At 42.8% G+C, this 9,606-nt stretch overlaps 1 pseudogene; it reads right to left on the reverse strand.

Moving 5' to 3' along the window:
• Positions 1-1,185: 1,185 nt before the first annotated feature.
• LOC121491754 lies at positions 1,186-1,933 on the reverse strand (annotated as a pseudogene).
• Positions 1,934-9,606: the final 7,673 nt, after the last annotated feature.

Below are 9,606 nucleotides of genomic sequence, written 5' to 3' on the forward strand. Positions count from 1 at the left end.
ATGAACTTACATTAACATGTCCTAATCTCCCAAAGTCCATAGTTTACATCATTACTCTTGGAGTTGTACATTCCATAGGTTTGGACAATTTATAATGACATTCATCTATCATTATGGTATCATGCAGAGTATCTTCACTGCCCCCAAATCCTCTGTGCTCTGCTTATTAATCCCTTTCTTCCACCATTGATCTTTTTAAAGATTTATTTATTTGAGGGAGGGAGGGAGGGAGAGAGAGAGAGAGAGAGAGAGAGAGAGAGAGAATCCTCAAGCAGACTATAGGCTGAGTGTGGAACCTGATGCAGGACTTGATTCTAGGACCCTGAGATCAATATGTGAGTTGAAATCAAGAGTCAGACACTTGACTGACTGAGCCACCCAGGCACACCCCCGCCTTGATCTTTTTATTGTCTCCATAATTTTACCTTTTCCAGAATGTGTTTTAGTTGAAATGGTAGAGTATATAGCTTTTTCTGTTGATTTCTTTCCTTTGGTAATATATATTTAAGCTTCTTCCATGTCTTTTCATGGGTTTACAGATTATTTATTTTTAGCATTGAATCATATTCCATTGCCAGGATGTACCAGGTTTACTTATCCATTCACCTATTGAAGGATATCCTGGTTGCTTCCAAGTTTAGGCAATTATGAATAAAGCTGCTATAAACATCCATATGCAGGTTTTTTGTGTGGATATAAGTTTCTGTCTCCTATGGGTAAATACCAAGGGGCTCAAGTGCTAGATCATATAGTACAAGTATGTTTAGTTTCATAAGACTGTCTTCTAAAGTTGCTGTACCATTTTTGCATTCCTTTTTTTTTTTTTCATTTTTGCATTCCTACCAGCGATTATGAAAGTTCCTGTTTCTCCATATCCTCACCAGCACTTGATATTGTCAGTATTCCAGATTTTGGTCATTCTAGAAGGAATGTAATGGTATCTCACTCTTTTTGGTTTGGTTGGTTGGGTTATTTTGAGGTGATACTCAAACTTCCTTTAATGTAAATATAACATACTTTTAAAAAACCAACAAATATTCACAATTTTTCAGAAATCATTTACTCATATGCTGCTCCTTTGTTAGATTTTTAGAGCTACCCAAAGACTTTAAGGGTAGGCCAAGGGGAAGAACCATGTAGATTCTTTCTCAAGTAGCCTTTTTAGATTTATTTCTCATATTCTCACTACACATGTTTAGACATACGGAGCTTGCCCCAGTACTGCTTCTTCTAGGTCAAGTCATACGGGCTCAGGACTTTCTGTATCCCCAGCATGCTGACTGTGGCTATGAGCTCAAAGGTCCAGAGGGTTTGGTTGTTCTGTTTTCATTCCTCTTGATCTTTCTGCATCTTTCCTAGAGTCTCATGGTTCACTGCCTTTGCTGGGAAGGGCAACTTGTGGTCAACCTGGTCAAGGAAACACTGTATCTCTTTGAATTCACAACCCACACCCATCTCTACTATGAGACCACCAGCCTTCCTCTACGGGAGTCACATAATGATCAATGGCATCTTTGCCTCCTCCACCACATGCAAGTGATGGACTTGAAAGGGGCTGACTCTCTATGAGGCAAACATGTTCTTGGGGTTCATAGAGCAGTAGATTGTCAGGCACATCATTCAAAATGTCCCCAATGGAGGTAACTACCACCCAGTGCCAAGATTCCAAAACTGCCTTCTGGAAACTCAGTAGCTTTAATAGAAGGTCCTCGTATGTCACTCAAGTATTGAGGTTCTCTTCTTCCTTTTGGCACAGTGGTGCCCTTTCAACAAATCCAAGCATAGGCCTTTCAGGAATGGAAACATCCTCAAAAGTTGGCACCAGGAGTAACATCTGTAGGCCAGCGCTGGTGGGAGTGGCTGCCCAAAAATCAGGCAGTGGTGCTTACAAGAGTGGCACCCTGACATAAGCCAGCAGCCACCACACGACCATGTGGGTCAGGCCAGCGGGGGTGGCCACAGCTACCACAGCAACTACCTCCACCAGGGACAAGGGTGGCAGCACTGGAATCTGTTCAAGGCTGCTAGTATTACCTTGATTTAATTTGCATTTCCTAATGACATATGATGTTGAATATCTTTTCATATGCTTATTTGCTATCTTCTTAGATGAGGTGTCTGTTAAGGCCTTTGGTCCATTCTTTTAATCAGTTGTTTTCTTATTGAGTTTTAAGAATTTTCTGTATATTTTGGAGACCTGTCCTTTATCAGAGGTCTCTTTTGCTAATATTTTCTCCCTCTCTATGGCTTGTCTTCTCATTCTCTTGATGTTGGGTTTTGCAGAGAGAAAGGTGTTCATTTTAATGAAGTCCAGCTTGTTGATGGTTTTTTTCATAGATCGTGCCTTTGGGGTTGTATCTAAAAGTCACCACAGTTCCTAAGGTTACCCAGGTTTTCTCCTGTGTTTTCTTCTGGGAGTTTTACAGTTTTGCATTTTACATTTAGGTCTGTGATAATTTCTGTGAAAGGTATGATATCTGTGTCTAGGGTTTTTGTTTTGATTTGTTGTTTTGCACATGGAAGAATATTTTCCTTTTAAGAATAGTTTTTCTTTTAATATATATTCAATGCAGGTACAAGTGAAGAGCCGATAAGCACAAAAGAGGAAAACAACTCCATGATCTGAAGATAACTGGTACCATTTTGCAGTGAAACCTTTAGACACATGCACATAATGCAGGAATGTAACAGGATTTATTTTTTTAAAAGATTTTTATTTATTCATTCATGAGAGACACAGAGAGAGGGGCAGAGACACAGGCACAGAGGCAGGCTCCATGCAGGGAGCCCGATGTGGAACTCGATCACAGGATCCTGGGATTAGGACCCGAGCCAAAGGCAGACCTTCAACCACTGAGCCACTCAGGCGTCCCTGTAACAGGATTTAAAATGAGACTTTGTGCTTACTTTCGGCTGAAGCCCTGAAGGTTGATAACAATACAATAGGTACCCAAGGACCCTATATCCCAAATATCCTAATTAAGGTGGTATGACTTCTGTTCAACTGACACAGGTAAACTGAGAGATCATGAAACAAGCTCTGCCAGCTTTGAGCAATCACCCTTCTAGCCTATAACAGTGAGGGCTGAAGAGCAGTGAAAGAAAATTCTATGGAGAGCCTGCCACCTCCAAGGGGGAGAAGAGTGCAGCCCCTCATCCCAAGCCAAGAGGGAGACCATTGAGGAGACCCAGAGAGCTAGATGTGTGCTTCCTAGAGCTTGGGGACTGATGTCTGCCTTTTGCCAAGAGATGCTCACAGGTGAGAGATTGTAGCTGTGCCTAAGTCTGCACAACAGTGAGGGGAAAGGATTGGCCTTCCTTGGTGGCAGGCAGAGATGCATCAGCTTCACTGGGACCCTGGGAACCTGAGGAGGGAGCTGGCTGGGGTCTTTTTAAAAGGGAACTGCCCCACAAAACTCCTGAGCAGTAGGGCAAAGGGCCCAAAGGAGAAAGTGGAAGGGGGACTGCCAGAGACCACATGGGCTAAGAGAACGGGAAGCTTTCGGCTGTGAGAGACACAGTCCTCCACGAGGAATCTTGGGAGCAGCCTGCAGAAGCACCTGCCAGAGAAAGAGGCTGCAGAGGTGCACGTGGGACACCCGCAGGAGCCAACGTGGTCCAGGACTGTGCCTGCTGCTGAAGATGCCGCACCCCCCCACCCAGGACGTTTTAATTCTCAGAGTAAGACTGTCCAACTGACTGAAAGGGACCAGAAATGCTTTGAGACCTGCCTGAGATTCCACCCACGCGCTGCAAAAGGACAAATCCAGAGACCAGGTCCAAAGTAAATGTGGGAGAAAGGAAACAGCTGCTTTAGTATTGCCCTTGTGCCTGTCTTATTCAACAAAACAGAATGAATATCAAAAGTATTTATTTATTTATTTATTTATTTATTTATTTATTTATTTATTTTAAGATTTTATTTATTTATTCACCAGACACACAGAGAGGCAGAGACATAGACAGAAGGGGAAGCAGGCTCCCTGGGAGAGCCTGATGTGGGACTTGATCCCCAGACCCTGGGATCACATCCTGAGCTGAAGGCAGACCCTCAAGCCCTGAGCCCCCCAGGGGCCCCATAAAAATTATTTTTAAACAAGCAATGGATCATATTGGGTTCCTAGATAGATAAAATGACAAGTGTAGGTAAAGCTCCTAACTTGATGTTTGGCACATAATAAATGCACTAGTGTATTATCTATTATCATTATCATCTTCATTCTTAATGATTTTGTAACTTGCCTTTTTTCATTTAATGATATATCCTAAATATATATTTTCATGCCAATAAATACAATTATGGCCCATAGCCAGAATGTGAGATCCACATTGTCTGTTTATTTAGTAATGTATCCTTCTATTTATATGCCTGGCATATTGCAAGTAATCAATATAAAATTGTTCAATGAATTATTTCAAGTAGATGCAGTGTTGTTGTATGGATTGTACTATAGTCACTGATCTTCTATTTTTGGTTAGAAAACATTGCAAACAACCACATCTAGGTGCTTTTCAGTCTTTCATGGTTATAAACCAGTCTCTAACAAATATCCTTAGTTTTGTATCTTTGTGTAGATCCTTAATTATTTTCTTGGTATAAATTCTTAGAAGAGGAACTGCAGGGTCAAAAGGTATAAACATTTCATTAAAACTTTGAAAATTCTTGCCAAATTGCCCTCTGGAGGGATTTTGAGACTAAGAAAGAACTAGGAATTTCCCGAGATTATTATTTTTTTTTATCTTTGCATATCTCTGGATATTTCCCAGTTCCAAGAGTTTTGGCACGGCTTCAACACAAGAAGGGTTTCTGCAAGGTTGATCATAAAAGCATATTTCAGGAACTTATTCTAGGGTAGAGTTGACTGAGTGAAATGGAAGGAAAAACAGAGCATTTGGCAACAGAAGCAATGTGAGTAACTCCTCATCCCAGGAAGTCTCAGCCTCAAAGAGCATGGATTTATCTCCAAGCATCTCAATGAAGATTACAGGTCAAAATACAACTATTTATTGAGCACCTACTAAGTGTGCACTGCACTGACCACTTTGGAGTGCAGTGGCCTGTCTCTGCCATTCCTCACCACACCGCACCCCCACTCTGCGCCCAGGCTGAGAGCTCTCCAGGGGAGAGCCTTTGTTGGCTTCATCTTGCATCCCTGGCACGCAGCAGGAGAAAGGCAGTCAATGGAATACATGTTTGTAAGACTGAGCAAAACTCTTCTAGGAAAATTCTAGAGGGGTTGGCACCAACTCTGTAAAGCAAACACACATACATATACTCGAATGACTAAAATCAAAAGTGAGAAACAACCACTGTCATCTTATGCTCTCACACTAGAAGTTCAGGCAGATTTTGGGTTTTGAGCCCCTGCTTAGATCTACTGTCCCCGGATTCATTCAGTACCAGGGTCCAGTAAGAACTGATCATTGTAATGAGGCCACTGTGTTCCATTGGGTGAAATAGCAGGCAAAAATTGAAGCCATTAGAAGCTTGAGACCCTGAGCCAAAGAACTCAAAAGGTTGAATACCTCTCTTCGGATCTGTGGGCTGAATCTGCATTTGGGGCTTTGGCAGGTTCCCCGGATATTGTCAGTGGGTGAAAGAAACAATATGGCAGGAATGGCTGTCTGCCTACCCAATGTCTATTCACTCCTGCTTCTTTACTATAGAACCAATATTATTATTAGAGACAGTAAAGCCTCTAACTAAAAAATTTCATTTCCAGACCTGCTTTGAGGACAGATAGAAAGGAAGCTGCTGGGTGGGTCTTCCAGAACCATTCCTAAAGGATCCTTATCCATCTTCCTGACTTCCTTGCTTCTTTCTTCAGATCACAGACACAATAGCTGGAGCTCCAGCAGCCATTCTGCAGCCACAAACTTGAGGTCGAAAATCAATACTAGGGATATTAAAGCAGAAAGGATAGGAGACTTGAACAGACCAGCCCAACGCTGCCTGCTTCCAAGCTTTGTTTTACTTGAGAGAGAAGCAAACCCCTATTTGTTTAACTACTGTCACTTGAGGATTCTCTTAGTAAAGGCTAAAGGTAATTGCTAATAGAATGACTTTCTATGGGGTGAAGGACACAGTAGTACCCCTAGGAGCACTTTGTAAATTTTTCTGGAGGGGAGATGTGTTTTTATTGTCACAATATACGGCACTACTTGTATTTAGTTACCAAGAGCCTGAGATGTCTTGTCCCAGATATTCATAGAGATTTAAAACAACAGCAACAAAATGTTTATAATTACCTGTGTCTTAAACATAATTGCATTTTACAAATAAATGTATTTTTGCATGGTTTCAGATATACCTACTTTTTCCAGGAATGTGACTGCCTTGTAAAACGAAAATTTGGAGGGTGCCTGGGTGGCTCAGTATCTCTCCTCAAATGGATAGGTAAAATCTTTCTTTTAAAAAGATTTTTATTGGGATCCCTGGGTGGCGCAGCGGTTTGGCGCCTGCCTTTGGCCCGGGGCGTGATCCTGGAGACCCGGGATCAAATCCCACGTCGGGCTCCCTGCGTGGAGCCTGCTTCTCCCTCTGCCTGTGTCTCTGCCTCTCTGTCTCTCTCTGTGTGACTATCATGAATAAATAAATAAAATCTTAAAAAAAAAAATAAAAAAAAAAAATAAAAAGATTTTTATTTATTTATTTGAGAGAGAGAGAGAGGGTGAAAGAGAGGGAGAGAGAGCACAAACAAGGGAAGCAGCAGGCAGAGGGAGAGGGAGACGCAGGGTCTCTGCTGAGCAGGGAGCCTGATGTGGGGCTTGATCCCAGAGGGCTTGAACCCAGGGTCCTGGGATCATGACCTGAGCTGAAGGCAGACGCTCAACCAACTGAGCCACCCAGGTGCCCCTGGATAGGTAAAATCTTTTTAAAAAAATTTTTTATACTGTTTTTTGGAACATTACAAAGATTTCACTATTTGCAAAATTATATCACCAATGGCAGCTAGTTGTATGCAGTGTAACACACTATATTGGTCTAAGTATATAGTCCCACCCGTGGTGAGTGTATCAATAATTACAACACTGACTCCTTTGTTTTATCTTCTATTATAGTTGAGCCTAAGCATTTCCATGTTGAAATCCATATTGCTTTATTACAAATTACCACCCTTTTATTTCTTCTTTGAATCTTTCCAGTCAAGGCATTATGCTGATTTTATTTTTGAGAAGGTGTGTGGTAGGTAGGTCATATTATCTATGTATTTCATGTCAGGATCATAAAGTGTGTTCCATGAAGTGGGGAGGAGGGCATTGGTCTTGCCAGTGTCTGTCGTCCTAACTCATACACACTCAGCCTCCATCTGCTTTCTCTGCCTTCGTGTGAAAAGGCAGAAAGGACTGGCAGTAGAGAGCTGAGTGTTTGGGGTCTATGCGTCAAGCAAAAGAGGTCTTTTTTTTTTTTTTTTTTTTACATTTATCTGTGGCAAGCCAGGCTTTAGGCATAAGTGCAGAAGATGCATCATGTGCACTGCCATTTGAGAGCTAATTATCTCCGAGAGAGTTGAGTGTTAATCCGTGATCCGCCACCGACAACTCCGTACACATTAGTTTTTCAGAGGACACAGAATTAGGCCAGAACTCTGTGTTGACAGAGGGGGAGGGAGAGCAAGGCACAGTTCTGGAACTCCAGGGACTGAGAAAGGAGAGAGCGGGGAGGTGAGGGAACCACAATGGCCATCTGGGGGTAGGGGAGGAGTGCCAGGGCACTGAGGGCACCTGCAGCCAGCATGGCCAGCCCGCCGATCGCCTTGGTCACCCCTCCGGAGCGACGGAATTAACCACATCTCACACTCCTTAATTGGAGCAGATAATTGGCGAGCTGGCTTTGTGCACAGGAAGTGTGTGCAGGGAGATTTGGCGGAGTGGAACAGGAAGAATGGGGACCACCTGATTTCATCTTGTGCCAAGGAGGGCGACACAAAGCGGCAGTGTCTCCTATGAGCTTGGCACGGGCAGATCAGGGGGACAGGGGGCCCTGTGCAAACCGGCGGGTGGCGGATCTTCCGGGGCAGGTCGCTGGAGCAGACGACAGTCAGCAGCTCTGTGACTTTGGGCAGGTAACTTAACCGCTCTGTGTGTGTTTCCTCATCTGTGAAACAACTGAGGAACTACAAATCCCCCTTAAAATTCCATCACTCGGTTCCTGGGCAGGGGGTGGCAGGGGCATGGCCTACTTCCTTGACACCCCAGTACCCCCTCCCCCCCTGCCAGGAGGGGTATGAAACAAATAAGGACAATCCTTGTTGGGCAGGGGGTTAAATCTTTACCTTCTCCCCAGATAAATCTCAACCCACTTCAGACTGGGAGATACCTTTGTCAAACTTCCCGAGCCAGCCCTTGGCTGGTCTTCTCCCAGAGGTGCCGGGATAGGCACTGGTTAGAGAGGGCTGTTGCCAGGACGACAGAAACCAAACAGGGGTGAAGGTGTCATTATTTCTGAGGATGTGGTTAAGTGAGGCATTCACCTGATGACCATCCCGTGACTGTCAGGCTTCTTTTCGAGTTACTTTTTGGAATCTTCATCCCCAGAAAATCCTTTGTTGTGAAATGTGCTCAGGTCCAGAAAGCAAGTGAGGGCCAGTCAGCAATACTCCCAGTGTGAACTCTGGAATAACATTTCTTTAGAAAGATTCATCCTCGTTTTGCTCCTGGCTTAGTGCTGCTTCTGTGATGACTGTTTCCTGGGGATTTCCAACCTGAACAGCAAGGAGCCCAGGCCCCAGCTCACGCCCACACTGAGGACAGAGACAGCTGTATTTATTCCCACAAGTGGTAGACAAAGAGAATCAAGAGACTGAACTCGTGTGACCCTGGGTGAGTCTCTACTTCCCTGAGTACTGGGATAGCAACTGAGGCATTTAATGATCTCTATTGTTGAGGGAAAGTTGAGGACCAGTTGCCAAAGCACCCTGAATACCCATTTGTAACAGACATTATTACTTTCATTATTTTGTCTTTTGCTCAAAACTTCTTTTTCATGATCTAGCAATTACACATGAGACCAAATAATTTTATGAAATTATAAAATGTTAGTAAAATCATTTGGTGTAGAGTTATTCACGAATAATATCACCATTCATTAAAAATGTTTAAATGCAGAAATGCATTAGTATTTGTCTTATTAAGCTTGATCATCACAAATAACTTAGTCTGAATTACAGCCAGTGTAATCTCATGAAAGTGATAAAGTAGAGGAGTGCCTGGCTGGCTCAGTCAGAAGAGCATGCGACTCTTGATCTTGGGATTGTGAGTTCCAGCCCCATGTTGGGTATAGAGATTAGTTAAATAAATAAAACTTTTAAAAAAATAATTAAGTGTAAAAAAAATATGGCCTAGCTATAAAAATCATCAAACGTCTCCAAAGAGAAAATGAAGTCTCATATGTCATTCCCACAACTAGCCTATAACAGATTTTTTAATCAGCAAATCCATAAGAACATTTTCCTCACTGAGCTGTTGTGAGGATTCAATGAGAGTATCAAGTTATTGGTGCCCAGTGGGCATCTAATAGTAAATTATAGTTATTAATATGTTTATAGCCTCAAAACCGACACAGCTACACACAGGCACATATGTGCGTGTGCATGCACACACATT

Source organism: Vulpes lagopus, chromosome 5 (assembly GCF_018345385.1).
Source record: "Vulpes lagopus strain Blue_001 chromosome 5, ASM1834538v1, whole genome shotgun sequence".
Taxonomy (NCBI): Eukaryota; Metazoa; Chordata; class Mammalia; order Carnivora; family Canidae; genus Vulpes; species Vulpes lagopus.